Below are 9,781 nucleotides of genomic sequence, written 5' to 3'. Positions count from 1 at the left end.
ACCAGAGAGGCAAAGACCGGGGTGAAGTCACAATGAGGGCAGGATCCAGTTTCCGCATCCATTGCTCAGAACTAGGGCTCCTTTCAGGGCTACAGGACCACACTCCATAATTTTACTCTTTGGGCATGATATCTCCTTTGGATCGTGGTATATTCCCAAATAACTAGACACTTGTTCCCTGGGCTAGTCCTGAAGTTCTTGCTTAGTCACAGCATCTTCAGTTCGTGTGATGATTCCCCCTGTCTTTGTTCCAGCCTGGAAATGTCATACATTACAAAACCCTACCTGTCTGCTACCAAACTGGAGAAAAGTGACCCTACCTTGGATGTAGCCATCTGATTTCTTGGTGCAAACAGAATTTCTTCAGGCATTAATAGTCCTAGCAGCAATTCTACCCAAAATTTAGCACTCAAAGGACTCTGGCTTATTCTATTAGGAGTATGAGGTAAGAAGACAGCACAGCTAGTAATGTCAAATCTACAAAAAGTTCATAGGATTTAAAGAATTGACACTCAAAGTCTTCAAACAAGTGCACTGCTTTTATTTCAGAATGCACCTTATCCTATCTTTGCATACTAAAGGGCTTACAGTCATAGACTGTGTTGAGCCACTAGGTGGGAACTTCATAGAATCAGTAAGTGATGAGAATAGATTATTACCTCTGTGCACACAGTGTGGGGAAAACCACCATTTGAAAGAAATGCTGCAGTCCCTGGAACCGCATGGGTCGATCTCCCCTGAGCCCTGCCTCACCCATCTTACGTTGCCATCTTGCACAGCAATCTTTGCAGGGTTAGGACAGTACGGGGGGAGGACAGCCCAGGTCCCTTTGTCCATTAGGATTCAGTTGGGCCAGGCAGCTCTGCCCAAGTTGGGATTCATTTCATGTGCGTGTGTGTGTGTGTATATATATATTTATGTGTATGTGTATATGTATATATGTGTGTGTACATACATATATAGATAGATATGTATGTACATTTCCATGCGTATGCGTGCCTGTGTTTGTGTAGGTCTGTGTACACATATATAACCCAATTGCGTCTTCTACCCATTTCATTTAAAACCAAGTTTCTGCCATCACATGACGGGAGAGCAGGAAAAGTACCTGCTAAGGGACCTATTAGATGTGAACACCAGAACAGTGCAGTTTCCTCTGCACTTATTAAGGGACAAGATGATCTACCTGGATTTGCAAGAAGTGAAGGAAACATTGGCTCAGGCTCTCTCTCTTCAACTGGTGGTTGCAGTGACAGTTCTCAGGCTTTGTCACTTCTGGGAACGCGTCTGTGGTCCTCATCCTTGATGAACGAGACCCTATTTTCAAATCATAGGGCCTTAAATATTTTTCTTGCAGCTTGTGAAAATGCAGGTTCCTGGGTCTCCCCACCTTTTACATTTGTCCTGCGTGGTGTCCACCACGGCCTCTCTCCAGCACATGCACACCTTCTCCTCAAACGATTATTTTCTCTTTGGCCAGAGCTCACCTTGCAACAATTTTCTGTCACATAATTAATAAGGCTGGTACTTTTTACATTTGTAGAGTCTAGTTATAATTTCTGCTGTTTATAGTAGAGTCATAATGAGTAGAAAGGCTGAATTAGGAACAGAGTGAAAAAGAAAAACACACCACTTTTTCTTCCAAATTGCACAGTTTCATTCCTTTCTTTTTGCTGAGATTTTCCTCACTACTGTATGGGCAGCCATGAAATCAACACATGAGGTTCCTACAGCCTCCATTATAAAACACGTACCGTTTTCTCGCAAGATTAAAGCTGTATTGATTATGCCTACATTAGCAATGAAGCATGAGTCCCTGGAGCTGTGAGCTCTAGAGACCTTCAGAGGTGAGATTCAAGCCCTGAAAAAATAGCTTTATTGTGAGCCCAAGCTCTCCTTTATTTCATTTGGAAGTGTGGGGCATGCTCAGAGCTGAGCGTTCAGTCACCTCTGCTGACCAAGATTCATGCTCCTCTGAATTATACTGTAGATGCCCTGATGCTGACACGCAGCCAGATTACAGCAGAGAGTAGCTAGAAAACACGTAGGTTAAGAGTTCGATGGGCACTAATTGTCTCTTGAGTTCTTGCTTCAGCTAGTAGCTCAGACATACCTGCAGAGACAGTATGCTGGCTTTGGCCTGGTGTGGTAAATAATACTATTGGCATTATATTATTCACCATCTAGCACCACTTGCTTCTTAAGCATCATTTTGATATGAACGGCTTCATCAAGCTAAATGAAAATCCCCAAATAAAACATCCCAAAGTCAGGGGATTGTTATAGGGTCTATACAGCCTTGCTGCATGCTAGGAATACACAAGAAAACTTTGATTCATTTAATCTCCCTAATTACAAATCTTTTTTGGAAGCAAGAAGAAAATTCTCCAGCAACAAGGGAACATGTTTTAACATCAGCCTGAATCTCAAGATAAACAGCACACAACTTCAAATACAGATCAGAAATAGCTTACACAACACAGAGACACACCAGAGCTTTGAGCCATTACAATACTATTTTCCATTTAAATAACACCTACATCCCTAAGTTCTAAGTAAACAGACCTAGCTACAGAAATCACTTCATCGTTATTCAAATGAACCATCCTCGGTGGATAAAAGTGCACAGTAAAGTTGAAACTACAACACTCAATATTACTTTTTCTGTTTATAGCATATCTTATAAATGGAATGACATTTTTTTTTCTCCTTCTAAACTTGAAAATTTTATAAGTAATTCAGTGAAATATTCTACTCTCTTAATTTTTTCTCCCACCTGCTAATCAGTTTTAGATTGTGCACTTCAACTATTCATTGCAGAAAATACTTCTTTATTATTTACTATTTTGGACAAGAATAATAATAATTATTATTATTATTATTAGCACAAATGTTGTTACAAACAGTGAAAATGCACTGCTGGTAAATCTGTCTTGGCATGCAAATTCAGCATTGGTTTCTGAGGATGCAAACCACAGAATTACAGAAAATGTTTGGAAAATTGGGCACAAAGCATGGGATTTTTGTTCAATTTAACTTCAGTATCAGATCTAGAAATCCTAGCTTTCCTTTAGAGCTAATGAAGAGAAACAGACATTTTAAGACCATGATTCATCTGACCTATTTTAGATGTCTGCTCTGAGAGGACATGAATTGGGCCTTCAGAGTCAGCCTTCACTGACTCTAAGAGAGAGCCCTAAATGATGAGCAGAGATGTAGGTGTGTACGTTTAATCAGCTGAAACCCACCTTAAGAGTATGGCTAAATTCACAACCAAGTGACCCGACTCTGACCACCCGCCAGTGCTACAGTGCACCCTGTACTGCACAGCCTCTGGATGCAACCGCTCAGGGTGAAATGTCTTCACTCCAGCAGAAGGCCAGCATAGTCCAATGTCTGAACCACAAAACCTTGACTTTGGGGCACCTACACCTCAAAGTGGAAGATTTTGGCAGACAGCTCTGGCACATTTAGCTTCAGTGGTCTAAGTTGTTGCCCCGTGCCCCATTCCCCACCTTCAGGAGAGATTACTCACGCCCTTACAAGGGATGGCGTCACTGGTCATAAACTGATGCCACAACTGTCTTAGTACATAGTCCATTATGTTACCTCAAAATCCCGTAAAAGCAGTTTTCTTCTCCAGCCTGTAAACCTGAGTCCTGGGACACTAGCATATGTCACATTCTCCTCTAAGGCAGTAATTTCCAGCCTACAAGCAAGGCAAACATCTGGGACAGCCATGTTTTAAATCACAATGGTTAAATCTGCCAAAGCTTGTCCACAGGGGTACTAAATCACCAGCACCATTTCCTGAGGTACCTGGGTTTTCTTTGGAAAGCTGCTGTGAAATCTCTGAGCAGACACAGGGTGGAGTTTTCCCTTGGAGAAATTCGTAATATTGACAAGTTCTTGTACCCCTATTTTCCTTTCTTCAAATCAAGACTCTTCTCCAAAGACTTTCCTTTTCTTACAGTCATTCTGAGCATGCAATGTTTTCATTTTCCCTTCCTCTCACCAGCACAGAAATTTCCCTTTGCAAACATCCTGTCACCCTGGTTGGGGACCAAACAGACTTCTGTGAGTAACTGTTGTTCCCTTATGCAGGTTGACCCTTTTACTTAAGAAGAGAGTATCTTAAAGCCGATAAACCCTGAAGTAGCAAACATGTCTTGGTGTCAGTAGCACCTGGATCTGTACTTTAACTCATTGCAGATGTACAGAAGCACCAAGATTTCCTAGGGAGCAGGACAAACTTAGCATGAGAGCTTGCACACAAGTTTCTTGTATTTCCTCTGTGGCAAAGAGGGGATTACGGACATCCTCCTCGCAGAGAGAGCAGCAACACTCCATTTTTCACCCTCTGGTGCCAAACATCTTGCAGTGAACACCTGCATAAGCATCTTCATATGCTGCAAAGTAAAACCTGACATAGCTTTCTGAACCAGCTTTAAAACTTGTACTCTAACAGTCCATGCAAAAAGAATACAAACCCTGAAAGTTTGTTTCAAATCATTGTGATTCCAAGCCTTTTTTTTTTTTTTTTTTTTTTTTTTTTTGGTCTTCTCTAGTGGGTGGTAATCATGGGTTTGTCAACACTGCCAGGTTACTAGTGGTGAAACGATCTCATGTGCCAAGCACACACTAGTAAGCAGCCGGTAGGTGCAACGACATCAAAAACCTCAACCTGGTACTTGAGAGCTGTGGTGGTTTTTTGCCACATTCTTCTAGATTTTGGCTAACTGTAAGATAGTCTCATCCAATACCGCATTTAAGTGAAATCCAAATTCAAGCATAGAGCACATTTCAATGCTTCTCTCTGCCTCTTTTCTAACTTCCCATTATTAGTTTTGAATAACAGTGGAGATTTTTTGGCTTGCTGGCAAATCTTTTTGGTCCTTAAACTTTCCAGTGTAAAATAGCCATTTTTGAAAAAAGCAAAATAATTTCCACAAAGACATTAATTTTGTCAGAAAAACAATTTCCTTTAAAAAAAAAAAGTTATGATATTTTTCCAAAAATCCCAGTGATTAGACCAAGATGGAGAAAACCCAAGTGTATCATAAGCAAGCTCAGTGCCACAGAGGTCAGTCGAGTAGGCCTTGCTAAACAGCATTTATGGTCACAGGTCCTATTCAAATCATACTCCCCAGCATGTAGACTGCCAGTAAACATGTCATCTTCCCAAGCCTGAAGGCCCATGGTGGGTCTTACCAAACTAAGCAACTTTCCATGTCCCCCCCAGTTCCTCTCTTCCTGCTGCCTATCAGTACCAGGCAACAACGGCAGTAACAGCTGAGGAGTATCGGAGAGGCAGATGGGAGGGTGATAAAAGGCTTTTGGCATGGAGGTATCTATTTAAGGAGCTCCACTGCTCTGGTGCTTCTCTTCCCTAGTTTCACTGGGGTTAGATGTTCACTGCTTATCTAGCATGTTGTGTTGCAATAAGCTTTTCCACCCACACTCAGGGGCTGCTTTCCAGACCTTGTAGGAACTTACCTCTAGAAATTTCCCTCACGTGACATTTCTTCCCACACTTCTGCCTGTGATGGGAACAGCCAGCATGCTCCAGCTGTTCTCACAACCATGGCCTCCCAGGACTTCCCCATGGGGAAAGTTACCAACATCTCGTCAGTACTGCAAAATGCAATTTGTGGGCTTGCACAACAATTAGCCCATGATCCTTAAACACTTGCCCTGAACTGGGGCTTCTGTTGACTTCTGAAAATGGCCTGCAGATAGCTACACTGCCAGCTCAACTGCTTGGCAGAGAGAGAAAATGTCCCTGGACCTCACAACAGTTCTGTTCCCTCCAGCATCATGCTGGCATAGCAGGCGCTCTCATTTTCTTTTGGCAAAGATTATTAGCAAATTACTAAGGTGGGTGAAATTACTAGACTCTCCTGAACAACATACTTGTCTCCCTGCCCTGCTTCTGGAAGATGGCATGTGGTGCTCTGGAGAAGAGGGCTTGTGGAATAGCCTAAGTCAAGCCCACAGGATCTGAACTGTTCCCAGTGTTATCTTCAGTCCTAAGAAATCCACACACTCGGTATTGGACAGATTAGCTGCTCACATCAGGCTCTATCCATATTTTCTGTCTTGAAAATGCAAAGTTGGGACTGCAGTAAGCAGCCATCTACCCAGCAGCAGTGTGCCCAGGTAGATGTTTCCTTTGCTGTCCTCAAGTACAGCTTGGCTTTTGATTTGCATGAGGCTGTAAATCCTCTGAAACAGCTAACAGATGTTGATTCACAATGCTTATATTGCAGAAATAAGAATTTCCCTTCCTATCAGCACTGGAAACTGATGTATAGAGTACAAGGCTTACCTGAAGCTGAAGCATAAAGACAAAAGTGTGTGGCAGGACCGCCTGGCCCTCCACTTCCCCCAGCTGTGGGGACATCCCTGGTGCATGGTAGGCTCCAGCCAACCTCTCCCAAGACTGCACCTAACCTGGCACGTGGGACACACCACACCAGGTGCCAGGGTCATCTGCCATGCCCCAGACCAGGAACAACAGAGATTCCCAGGACCCCAACTACCCTTTGGTTGGTGGAGGTGAGGAAAAGGTCTGTACCCAGCCCTCGCCCTGGAAGTGGTGCAGGGAGGCGTTGGGGGCCAGACCCACATGCTCCTGTCCCCTCCCAGCCTGAGCACCCTCTCAGACTGCTTGGAGGGACCAGTTCTCCTTGCACCCACCCTCTTCAGAGCAGACCTGGAAGTGGTGTGCAGCTGCAGACCACAAAACAAGAGCTCCCTAAAACATTCTACATCTTGAAAAGGAGAGTGGGTTGCACCTAGATATTATTTTCTCATCACCTCTCTTCAAGACACTATTGGGGCAGGCAGATCTGAAGGTCTGGAGCAACCTCCTCACTCAGCTTACTGTTTCTTCTGACAACTAAGTTTGCTAGAGATTTATACTGGCAAAGAGTATTATCTGTCAAAATGTCCCAAGGGTGAGCCTTTTTAGTTGCTACACCTAAGATGCATCCAAACAGAAAAAAATAATCGCTAACAAGTGATTTCATGGTCAGTGGCAAAGATATATTTCTTCCTAAGCTGCTGCAAGTGGGAAAAGCCTAGGTATTTCTCATCCATTTACAATGGGTAAGTAGCAGACAGGGAAATTTTGTCCACAGAATGAGTCATTTCAGCTCAAAGATTTTAATAAATGTTGAGTGAGCTGCCATGCCTCCAGACACCTGGCAGAGCAGCTGTGGTGCCTTGCTACTGCGGCTGCCCACAGTGGGTGGGAGGGGAGTGCTTCGGGGGCAGCACCAGAAAGCACTTCTAGCAAAACAGCAGTGTCAGGCTCAGGGTGAAATTTCTTGCCCTATCTACACCAACAGCCTGTGGGAACCTGCTTGTGGAAACAAGCTCACGTTACTTGTTGGCATCGTTTTAAAGGAAACTTTTCACTAAAGTTTTGGAAAAGCCTGACCCAAAAAATCTGTTCCTCAGTCACTGTAGTTACTCAGGATGCCATGTTTCATATATATGCCTTTCTGTAATTCTGTAGTGACACTGAAAGCACAAGTAGCAAACCAAAATTATCTCACTCATTAATTAGGAGTCATTCTGGATGTTTGGGGATGAGTGGTGTTTGACAGGTACTCAGTGAAGAAAGGCACAAAGCTTCTGTGACAAAGCCAAAGCACCTTTGTATCTGTCTCAGGCTACAGGCAGCAGAAACTCATCTTCTGAAACTGCTAAAAGCAGTTATCTGCAGGATAATGAGATACAAAAAAGAAGCAAAGGATGTGCCTCTGGGCCAGTGTCCTTAAAAATATTGCAGCTCACGTTGTGATGGAGACAGCATGGAAAGGGAACAGTAGTGGCTCTGTTTACACAGAGTTTGAGGGTAATCTTTAAGCATTTAGCAAATTCATGAAGTTCTATCTGTAAAATGGACATGTTCTTTGAAACATATTTGGGGATAGCTATACCTTGATTTAATACTTGAAAATGCAGTAAATTGCTGAACTTTTTAGTCACGACACTTTCTGTGCCCCCGTCACCTTCCCTGTCCTCAGTGTTATACCATTAATACTCTTCATTTAATATTTTCCCCCAGTTGCCATAACTAGTCAGTATATTTTTTTTTTGTTAATGCATAAAGTGTGAAAAAATATGCCTTGTTTCCACTGTTGATAGACCCTGTCACCCTCATGGGGATTGCTACACCAGCTTTCAAAGAAACACAGGGCCACTGTCACTACCTATAACCATTTGTTCATTGCGATGAGAGTATTTAGTCGACATGTAGTGTGAGAAGAGTGCAGGGAACAAATATTTTTAACATCCTAGCTCTAAACTAAATTACTCCAGGATTCAGTAAGTTCATACATCTCCCTTCTCCCAATACAAAACATAATGCATGTTCCTCACCACCCCAGAAAAAAACAGAAGTTGGGATTAATGTTTGTGAAGTTGGTGGAGCATAGGCATTATGGAATGAGTAAGTCATAAGGCCTATGGAGTCTTTAATTCTTCTCTTCCTAAGAGAGAAAAAAAGAACATTTTACTCACAGACACTCATAGAACAGAAAATAATTAGAACAAGTTTTCTCTGGAAATCTCCAAATCTCCCTCCCCTCCCATCCTGTCTAATTCCTACACTGTTACAGCATATTAACCTCTATAGCCAGCAGGTAGACCTGGCAGAAAATGAGCCATATTCCACAAAAACTTGCTGCTAGCAAGTTTCTGGTAACATACAGCTAAAAATATAGCAGGATGCTGCAAAATTCACCTAGCAGATGCCAGAAAACCCAGCACATAGTCAATATACAATTTTTGTCACTACTGAACTTATTTTTCATCTCATTTTCTATTAGCTTTTATTACCAGTATCGCAGGCACTAACTCAGCAGGCTTTGGGCAGGCACCACCCTCTGGCACAAAGCACCGTCTCACTGGCGGCAACGGTGGCAGCAGTTCCTGGCTCTGGACAAGAACAGATGTACTCAAAGGAGAAGACAACCCTCCATCCCACCACCTCCCCAGGGCTGGGGCACTAACAGCAGCAGTGTGGCTCTCGGGGATGTCAGCTGTGCAAGGGAGCCTGCTTGACCTCCGCGTTTTGTAAAACATGCTGTAGCCCAAAGCACGGTCCTGGTTCGTGCAGTTACTGGGCCAGGTCCCTGTGGCTTGTGTTGTTGAGGAGATCAGATGAAATAGCCGCAGCCTGCAGGCCTGAAAGGCTTTTAAAGGGCAGGATTTTTCCTCTCTCACCCTCTTCAGATCTTTTCCACTGAATCTCTACATCTGGGGGAAAGGACAAAACTAGAAAGCCCTGTATATTATTCCATTAGGTTGTTTCAAAAAAACATGGATTTAAACCCAAACCCTCCCTTCCCCACAAAGACTGGTTTGGGAGTCTCATTTTTTTCCCCTATTCCTAATCACCACAGAGTTTGGTATGTCTTGTAGCTAAAAGTATTAAATACCTTGTTACCGTAAATATCAAAATAACTTCATCTTTTTTACATAGCAGGAACGTAATTGTATTTCTCAGACCTCATTTTGCATTTGAATGAAAGTGAGCTAGGTTAGTGTTTGTGGTTCTGTTAACCCAAACCTGTAGAAGATAATACCACAGACTAGACACATAATGACAGAAATTGCTATATTGACTATGTGCTGGGTTTTAGCATTTACAAGAGTCTTGTTCTGATTGCTGTGAATGAAAGCTCTGGATATATGTTTAATTCACTGAAAAATAAGTTCAAAATCTTTCACACATGTGAAACTTTATCCATTGCTAGTAAGTAGATAT

The sequence above is a fragment of the Phalacrocorax carbo genome, chromosome 1 (assembly GCF_963921805.1).
Source record: "Phalacrocorax carbo chromosome 1, bPhaCar2.1, whole genome shotgun sequence".
In the NCBI taxonomy this organism is placed as follows: Eukaryota; Metazoa; Chordata; class Aves; order Suliformes; family Phalacrocoracidae; genus Phalacrocorax; species Phalacrocorax carbo.
This window is presented reverse-complemented; position numbering follows the sequence as displayed.